The 10,011-nt window shown below is 52.3% G+C and overlaps 1 long non-coding RNA gene across 2 annotated transcripts; it reads left to right on the top strand.

The window, feature by feature from the left end:
- The first annotated feature begins 362 nt into the window (after positions 1-362).
- LOC108642035 lies at positions 363-2,110 on the top strand. 2 transcript variants are annotated; one of them, XR_001922426.1, is made up of 4 exons: positions 363-501; positions 599-760; positions 1,346-1,552; positions 1,716-2,110. It is a non-coding gene; the product is annotated as an uncharacterized LOC108642035 (long non-coding RNA). The 2 variants fall into 2 exon arrangements; XR_001922425.1 differs by lacking the exon at positions 599-760.
- Positions 2,111-10,011: the final 7,901 nt, after the last annotated feature.

Here is a 10,011-nt window from a genome sequence, read left to right as displayed (position 1 = left end):
CAGCTGCCTGGTGTCCATGTGGGTGTAGGCAATTGCTCTGGGTGCACCTGCCTGTTCCCGTATTTGCACTGCCTCCCGCCACAGACCACCTCAGTCCCCAAGAGGTGTCGAGGTGGTCACTCCCACAGAGGAACTGCAATCATGAGGAAGTGGCAGGGCTCATGGAGCTGTAGTGACCTGATTTACAAAGCTCCAGGGTCAGAAGGCAACTGTTTTTTAAGATCTCTGTTTACCTATTTGGTAGGAAGGTGCCTTCAGGCTCCATCTCAGGTGCAGCTGCTCCCATGTCTGTGCACTCTCTGCAGACACACTCGAGTCACCATGCACACATCTGGGTGTCCCATTCGCTGTATTTCAGATATGTGCTGGCCCTCTGCTGCTGCCCTCCTGCACAGATGCTCTCTCTCCTTCATAGGAGGAATCTCCCTTCATTTCTCACCAAGAGGAGTCTGAAGAATTGAGTGCCCAAAGAATTTGCATGGAATTATTCATCCCGCTCAAGTAAATAAACCCTCATCCCTGGGTCATGGCAGCAGGTCAGCTCTTCCAGCACAAATTGGGCCCTCTGCAATTTCCTCACCAAAGCTGCCTTTGGCAGAACTGCTGGGCGCCGTGTCCTGGGAGAAGACAGCAGCGAGAGCTGAGTGCCAGAATGGAGCCCAGGCACTGGCGTATTCCCGTGTCACACCACAGGAGTGAGCAGAGCGCAGGACAGCATGGGGCAGAGAGCCAGGAGCTGTGTTTGGGTGGACAGTTTGCAGTGAGTGTGTCCATGGGTTTTACAGCAGTATTCCTGCATTAGCACCACAGCAGGGGGTGTTGTTAACTGTCTGCTTTCCCTCTGGAGTGGTGTAACTGCTCCATGCAGCAGAGATGGGTCCAGTTAATCGGACAGATAGAAGTTGTTAATGCACCTTGGAGAAACGTAATTTAATTGGAAATTATTATTATGTGCTGCTCCTATGTAAAGAGTGTGAGAATCGGCACTAATAGCTCTGTATGAACATGACTTAATTGCTCTGTGGTTCTGTGATTTAAGCTTCTTTCCAGGTGCGCTTTTGTTTCACCGATGTCTCAGGTGGGATGCAATGACACCCTGGGGACCAACGAGGTAGTCCCATGAGTCGGGGCTGTCAGTTCTCTTTGTGCTGATTCTCTGGTGGAGCTTGAGTCTGTGATTTGTCTTTGAAACCGGCAGGGATCAGCTCGGGTTGCCGTGTGCTGAGGGCTCCTGGGAGCAGCATTCCTGGCTGGTGGGGTCACACACTAAGGCAAAGGCTGTTCCCTGCTGCACTATGCTGTCCAGCTCAGCTTGCCTGCCTCACCACGTGTCCCATTCCAACAGGATCTGCAGGATGCTCCTTCCCTCACTGTGCACAGACCATGCTGGGGGTGGCACATGCAGATGGACAGTGCTGGAGGGCACAACCGACTGCAGCGGCTCCTTGCTGCTCCCACACAGACTGTGGATGCCATGGGGTTACAGCTGGCCACGTCAGCAGCAGGAACGGAGCTCCGGCGTGTCCCTCTCCATGGTGCAGGCTGGGCACAGGTATGTTCACCTGTGCAACTTATCAGCAGTGACTGTATGAGAGATGGAGAATGGAGCCTGTATAACTTGCAAAGAAAATGGCAAACCGAGGAAGGGAAACTTTCTCTCCTGCAGAGCTGTGAAGCGCCCCTGGCTCACAGACCTCTCATGGTGTCTTTTGCAGGAGTGGTGCTTACATAGGTGAGGAGAAAGCATTTTTGCAACAGCATGGAAAATGTGTATGAGGAGACAAGACATCAGGCTGCCATCAGCACAAATGTATCTGTGCCTTATTTTTCTGCTTTCCTGGCTCCCAGACAAGTGCCACCAAAACCACCAATTTTCCTGTCCTTTCTTTCCTTTGCTTTCACAAGTATCTTAAACCAAACCCCTCCCTCCCAGCAGAAACAGGATGCACTGCTGGGTATAGAATAAAAAAATCAGTATTTTTAATCCCTCAAGGAGAAACAGGCTCAGGCTCCTTCATTGTGCTTGTGGCTGCAGATTTGGACACCACCAGCCTGGCTGTGCTCCATGGGCCTTGCCTATTCTCCTGGCTCCTCCAGAGAGGGAGAGCTGTGGAGAGGGGCCCAGACACTGCAGTTCTGGTGATACCTTAAGATTTTAGGCAACACCGGTTGTTTCCCACTGTGGGTCAAAGCAAGCAGGAGCCTCCTGGCTACAGGCACATTGATCCACCTCCCTGGGGACAATCTGCAAACATGGACAAGAAGGAAGAAGGTGGCTGCAGAGCATTTGTCCATCCTACCCTCGTGGCTTTTGTGGGAGAGGCCAGCAGGCTGGCCAGGCACAGTGGGGGGGGGCTCTCCAAGGGGCATAGCTGGTGCTGCCTCTTCATCTGCCTCTACCAGCAGATGCCCAGAGCTTTCCCATCACAGCCTGATGAACAGAGATCCCTTCTAAAATGTGTCCCACAAGCCCAACTCTAACTCCAGGCACTGCCACCCAAGGGAGCGAGAGGAGTCTGTACCACAGTTGGGGCGGCTCAGATCCAGAGCAGGACAGGGGGACAGTGGTCCCAGGGGTCCCAGCACATGGGCAGGGCAACAGTGCTGTGCCTCGGAGCACACTCACAAGTGGAGCTGATTTAATAAACAACAGGAGTGTTTTCCCAGGCCACATGCTGAGCTGTATTCAAAATACATTTGTACGAACATCAATTTTTAATGCCATTTATGCCAAATGTTGTTGCAAAAAGCAGCCGTTAACATGACGTTAATTCAATCACTGGAAATACAGTACGTGCTACTAAATGAAAACATGTTATTAGTCAATTCGATTAACTGGATGTAACTCTTCCAAACACAATGTAATATGGTTTCTACATGGTTAATTATGTCGTACAAATTACATGGCAATCGGGCTTAGCACTGGGCACACACATACAATTAATACATAAGTAGAAAAAACAGCTTGTGATGCACATTTGAACTCTGTAAAAATTATTTGAAATACAAATATCTTGCAGGCTTTAAATAAAGAGGCAGAATTATGCTGATACTATAATGAGAACAGGGCAAATTCTAAAAGAGCCAGGAAGGCCTTTGTGGGGAGATCACAGATGTTCATGGTTACTTTCACAATGAGTTTTAATCTGCTTTAAAAAGACCATTTTAATTTTAAAGATAAACACTTCTGGCCCTGGTGGCGTCTGTGCAGGAATCTCTCAGCGCCCATGCAAGCCTCCTCTGTGTTTTAGGAAGAATTTGTGCCCACTTGCAGGGAATGGTGCCAAGCCCTGGCGCAGGGAGCGGGCACTGTGCCTGGCAGCCCCCGGCAAACCGCAGGCACCACCAACCCTCGGCACAGCGCCTGTCCCACCACACAGACCACCGGGCGGGCACCGGGGAGCCCCGAGCCTCTGGCGCCTCCGGGAACCCCCAGCGGGGGATCAGTGGATGCCTAACGCCGGGGGCTCTGGAAAGAGCAGGCTGTTCTTGGGAAGGACTCGGTTCCGTAGCCAGAGGGCAGCTGCAGCCCACGCCGGACATCCGAGGAGGCGGCCCCGTGCTGACCCCGCCCTGCACGCCCGGACGGGGCTGCCCGGGGACCCACCGCCCCCAGGGCAGCTTTCACTGCTGGCATAACGTGGTTGGCAGCTTTGGGAGAACAGAAATCCAGGTCCTTGTCCCCTGGGGCTCTGGGACATGGGGCAGTGGTTCCCCCTGCCCGGGGACCCTCAGGACCCTGTGCTGCATAAGTGTCCGACAGCTCATCGCTGCACACGGGGCGGAAACAGGCGGGTGGTGGAGCTCTGGAAACGCAGTTTTAAAGCTATTGCTGCAATGATTATCACAGTTCATGGAAACGTGACTCGTCTTCTCAGACTGGTAATCCCGACAGCACCCGGCGAGGCTCAGGGCAGTGCGGGAGCACGCACTGCCCCGCACCGCTGCCTCCGCGGCGCCGCAACAGCGGGAGGGCGTGAGCAGGGGCGCTGATGAGGGGAAAGGAGATGTGCCAGTGGTCGTCACCCCGGTGCCCTGCGGCTCCACTGGTGGGGGTGGATGCTGCACTGACAGCTGCAGCCCCAGCTCCCTGCCCAGGGACAGGTGCTGTTACGGCCGGGCTGCCGGCGCTGGTTTAATTTGACATACCCAGGGGCGCGGTCCGGCAGCCGCCGGTGCAGTGGTATCGGCTTATTGGTTTCCCAGGGAGCGGGGAGCGATTTCAGCAGCCGCCGAACGGCCGGCGCAGACACACACCAGCGCGCTGCCGCTGCTGCAGCCACCGAGAAAGCAGTGATAAAGCTCTCGGAGATATTCCTGTCTCATCTGTCTCGAGTAAATCAGAGCAAAGCTGGAAACATCAGAGGAGGCAAAATGCAAAAGAAATAGGAAACTCCCTACTCCCAGTGAAGGCGGAAAGTGGTCTGACATGACCACTGGCAGCAGAAGGATTTCACATGATCGGGGGCTGCTTACGTGAGGAACTGTTCATTATTTAGTGGCTGCTTAAGGGGCTGAGGGAACAAAAATCAAAGCTCCTGCTGTTGGCTGGCTGATGAAAGGGCTGCAGCCGCCCCGCTGCAGCCGTGTTTCCCTCCAGCCTCACCTGCGCCGGGAGCTGGAGAGGTGCCTGGCTGCTTGCTCAGAAATGAAAGCGCTGAGAATCAATCATTTGTTTACATTGTATGACTTGTTGAAAATCAATTGGCTCCACATGCTGCAGATCTGATTGCATTTTGTTAGCAGTCACAGGGAATGGTTTTCCCTTGACATGCCTGTGTTCGTGGTTTCTCCAATGCATCAATTGTACCAAGCTTTTAGGATAATTGAGCCTGAGCAACAATCCCCTTTATAAATATTAACTCTGATATGCTTGGGAAACTCTGCCTCTCCTGGATGAATTTTTAACTAGCTTTTTAATCTATCGCTCCTTGCTAGAACAGCAGAAGTGTTCCTTCGTGCCTGTTCCTGCCTCCCAAGTGCCAAGAGAGTGGCATGCCTGCTGAGCCCTGCTCCCAGGGCAGGGACCCAGAGCCCCTGGTCCCAGGAAAGGACCTACTCCTGCTTTGCCCACGGGAACAATTCCACAGAGCAGGGACACAGGGCTGAGAGAAGCCGTGCAGGGGCTGAGGAGAACCTCTGGTTTCTTCCAAAAGGACTGGTTACACTGGGATGAGTTTTCAGGTGAATCCTTGGAAATTTCCTTAGGTGATGCCCAGGACAAGCAGAGGCCAGTGATGGGGAAATTTCTTGGAGCAGGTGCCCTTCCCTGTGCCCACCCACCACAAATGGCCTCTCAGGTGATGCAGTCTCAGCACTCAGCGTGGGGACAGGCTCCCTCAGAAAAACTGGGGAGATGGTGCTGTTCAGCCATGAGAACTGCAGAGATGGGGGACCCCCCCAGCCAGACCCAGACCCACCACACTTGGGGGCCCAGGACACACTGATGGAGGGATGTCCCCTGGAAGGCTATGCTGGGCTTGGGGAGCTGGGAAAGCTGTGAGTGTGGGATGGGCTCCTCTCTCTAGCAGGGGCTGCCAAGCCCCTCTGAACCTTCCTTTCCATTGGCGTTTGGTTCTGCAGAGCAGCTGGTCACAGTCCAACAGCTCCGGCCCAGCTCAGCTGAACTGTTTCTTTTCCCCCACAATCAGATGTTGCCTTCTTTAATATCATCTGAACGTCTGTCAAACTGTGGATTTTTTGTGAAACCTCTGTACAGGAAGAGACAAAAGGCAGCAGGGAAGCTGTTGAAATGAAAGCCTTGCTTTACATTTCAAATGCTTTAACAGATTTTTCTTTCTTTTTTTCTTGGATTTTTAATAAAAGCTTTTAAAAGACTTTTTTTTAATGGTGATTGCTTGCCAAGGGACATGTCTATGGGGATGTGAGGAAGCTGTTGCACTCAGAGGTTGCACAAGTCACTGGCCCAACTAGGCTTGGCGTTCCAGGTTGGTGCCCGCCTGTTCCAGCGGAGTGGCTGCCGATATTCTACAGGGGCAGGATGGATGGATTGCCTGGAGAACCTGGGCATGGCCTGCCAGCATTTGCCTAATAGGCATCTTGGAAATGCTTCTGGGAGCTGAGCCTGCCTTCTGAGCAGCTGCTGTTTCTCTCCAGTAAGTATGTAAATCCTAGCACATTCCCAAGCGCAGGAGGTTTCTGTCAGGGTCCAGAGGCTGCACGCTGCTGCCGTGGTTGGGAGACCCCAGGGGGAACTCTGGAGCTTCATGATGGGAGCAGCATCAGGTGAAATAGCTGTTCTTGGGCACCCGCTCATGTTACAGGGCAGTACTTTTGGGTTTTTAAGCAGTCTGTATTGTGCTGTGACTATTATTAAAATGCTGCAGTAGTCTGTAGCAGTGCGGCTTGCTCTGGAGGGTGCACAGAGATTTAAGTCCAAGTTGTGTTCTTGTAGGCCAGGCTGGGGACAGCAGCATTTATCCCATGTGGAGCCAGACCCTGGCACAGCTCTACCCCGGTCTGTGCTGTCTGCACCTGTCTGGGTCCACAAGTGATGGCTGGAGTGGCCAGATGCCAAGCAAAGGGCACTTGACTGACCCACTGCCTTCTCCTGACCCTTGGGTGTGGTGGTACTTTGCCACTGTGGCTGCTCCATGGCTACCCTTGGCACACTGCGGGCTGGGAACACCAGCACTGCTGCCTGGGATGCTCCTGGCCCCTCTGCCCCTCAGCCCTCTGCCACCTGTTGGCTGGTGGCAACACAAGACACCTCCTTCATAAGGATGAAAATGAAATTCCTGATGCCAGGATGACTGCCGGGCTGTCAGGAGACATTCCTCTGCCGACACCAGCCTGGCAGCCAGGAGAACCACTGGCTGGCTGTCCGCCGGCCAGCCATACCCATATTTCAGTGCTTGGGGGAGGCAGATTATTTTCCACACTGCTTGGTGTGGTAGCAAAGTTTAACAGAAAAGCTAAAACAAACAGACTGTGGAGTGTCACACTGTGTTAGTGCTGCACAGAGGAGGGTTGTCAAACCCACAAATAAGGCATGGGAGAAGCCTGGGATTGACACTTGTGCCGGTGTCTGTGCTCTGACAGTGCTCTATGCGAGTGGCTGCCGAGGAGATGCTGGTACACCTTCCTTGCTGCCAAACTCAGTGTTAAAGTGTGGAACTTGAATCAAGGCTGATGGAAGTGGATTTATTTAAATTGCCAGGATAAATTAACTTTTAAAGCCACAGTGAAAAAGTCTGTGCCGCGAATCAGGGCTATGAATATTCAGGCACATGCACTCATTAAATTAGTTTGTTGCAAACATATTTGGAGGCAGCTGTTCATTTAATAATCAGGGATAATCACAGAAATAGGCGACCAGTTACTCCATCTAAATTGCATGGTTAAAATTATAATTTTATAACTCTATCTCAGCAATTAGATTTAATAGCTATGAAAATCCAGCAAAACCCAGTTGAAAGAAAGCTGCTACTCTTTTAGCGCAGAAAAGCCAAGGTCAGACTGGGGCTCCCCTGTGCCTGTACTGCAGAATCGTTAGGGCAAGGGCTGTTTCTGATGCTGCCCAAAGTGCAGAGTTAAGACTTCTGGGTTAAACACTTTGATGCCAACACTGAACCAGGCAGGGGTTAATTTTCTTGGCATTTCTTGTCTTCATTACAATATTTGTCCCAAGAACAGATTAATTCCTCTCATTCTTTCTGCCTTTCCAGCCTTTTGTCACAGAAATGCATTTCACAGGACTGTAATGTGTGATACTTGCTCTGAGTTATGGCTCTGCCATACGCTGTAAAAGTTTGACTCTCTCAGTATTGTACATTTTGATTCTACCCCTGCAGGCTATAAACAACTCAAATTACCTCTTTCTTTAGCTTCCAAGAGGACTAATCCCCTGTCTAGGGCTTTATCAGTCAGTTGAGAAAGAGCGAAACCAATGCCAATGCAAACAGAATATATTGGAAAAAACCTTATCACCACAACACGGCCTCTTGCTGTAACTCACCAACCAGCTGGGCTGGTGAAGCCCGGTGCTGCAGTTGCCGACAGTTCTGTAATGGGACCAGCACCAGATCACCACCCACCCACTCACCCATCATCCGTCCTGCTCTGTCAACCTCTACTGAAGCCCTACAGGAGCAGGAAGGGCTGGGATGATGGGGGGTGGCAGGCTGCCAGCTGGGACCCTTTTTAGCAGCCCAAACCCCATGCTGGGGATGGGCTCAGTTCTACTGGTGGCTCTCACTGTCCCTCCACCACCAGTCAGGGTCAATTCTGCCGTGTGCTGCTCCAGCATGGGCTGGAGTGGGCAGGAGGCTGCACTGGGGACACATTGACTGTGGGGTGGGGAATCTCTCCAAGTTGCTCCCTTTTGTCACTGTCCTGGTCAGGCCTTACTGAGTGGATCTGGGGGCTTCTCCTGCACCTCCTCCGTGAATGCCTTCAGGCTCTCCTCTCCGCTGGTTGTGGGGCTGCTAGGGATCAGCCTTGGAGGCCTCTGCCTGGGGAGGGGGCTCTCTTGGAAAAGAAAGCCAGAATTCATGAGAGCCACCATGGGAAGAGATTCCTGGCCCCTAAGGGTACCCTCCAGCCTGCAGCAGGCAGCTCGTCGCCTCAGCTGGAACTCCTCTCCAGCACCAGAGCCAGTGTGGGCTGCTCCAAGGTTTAACACTTTATTAGAAAATGAGAGGTTAGAGCATGTTCCAGAGGAGAAGGAAATTTATTGTTGCCCTGGCCCTGCAGCAAAGCAAAACTCAAATAACCCAGGTGCAGAGAGGACGATAAATCCCTGCTGGCAATCACACTGCTAAAAGGATGGTGACAGCCACAGCAAAGTTTGGCCAGTTAATATTTCTCATATCTGAGTGAGAAAAATAGCATTATTCAAAATTATATCTCTGCTGAATTATGCAAGGAAAAAACCCAGAAATCTGTAAGGCCTTCTCAACACCCTGCCTCAGAAGGTGCCAGTTTGGAGAGGGCTCTTGGGGGCAGCAGGGGGTCCCAGGGGGTCTCTTCCCCAGTGTCTTCCTCTGACACAGGATCCCTCTGCAGCCAGCCCTGGTGCCACATCCTGCCCTGAGCCAGGCAAGGTTTTCTCATTTTGTGAAAGTGAGATGAGGAGAGAGAAAGGGGGAAGTACTGAGGGCTCCATCAGGCACCAAGCAGGCATTTAAAGCACTTGAGGGGTGAGAGAAGGGGTGTCCCACTGGTGTGACCAGGACAGTGACTGGTCAGGTCAGTGACTGCCAGCAGCCCCCTTGCTGTCCGAACTGCCACCACAGCCAGCTCCTTGCAGGACAGACGTGGAGTGGGGTACGTGTCTCTGCAGCTCTGGCTGGTGCCTCTGCAGTGGAATGGGGAGGGTGCTCATCACCCTAAGAGCTCTAACTCCTTGTTCCATTTAAAGACTTAATTATGAGAAACTTTCACTTAATTTTTATTTCCAGGTGGTCATTGCTGTGAAGCCAGACTTGTTCACTGTGTAAAGGTGCTTGGCTGGGAGTCCTGGGAACATCAGGGAACATGAAGCAAAGGAAACCTTTCAGCTCAGTAGATGCTATAAATTTCCAATGTGTTTTTGTTTTATGCTCCAGGTGAAGGCAGCAGAAGCCATCAATCCTCTTCCTGGCTGACCCTGAGCTGCTGGTGCACAGGCAGGCTGGGCAGCATCTGTCTGGGACACCTCTGAAGGGGTGAAGGTCAGGGAGTGTCTTGGGCCGTTTTGGTTTGTCTTTAAAAAACAATTTTCCATGAGCAGAAAATGCAAGCCACCCAGGGATAGTTGGATCTTCCTGGTGTGATACATGAGATACCTCACTGTCAGCCTGTGGAGTGCTCCAACACAGGAGCCAGTGCAATGTCAGCGTGGGCCCCCCCGGCGCAGCCATCCTCTCCCCCCCACCACGCGATTCATGGGCTTTTACATCTCTGCCATGAGCCTGTTAATCCAGCACCTGGCTCCAGCCACACCACGGGGCGATTTATGGTTCTTACAGATCAATTTCATTATCCCAAGGGGAAAATCAGCATCTTGTT

This window comes from Manacus vitellinus, unplaced genomic scaffold, assembly GCF_001715985.3.
Source record: "Manacus vitellinus isolate BGI_N305 unplaced genomic scaffold, ASM171598v3 scaffold_93_pilon, whole genome shotgun sequence".
NCBI classification, from domain to species: domain Eukaryota; kingdom Metazoa; phylum Chordata; class Aves; order Passeriformes; family Pipridae; genus Manacus; species Manacus vitellinus.
Note: the sequence above shows the minus strand (reverse complement) of the source record. Positions and strands in the feature narration are given on the sequence as shown.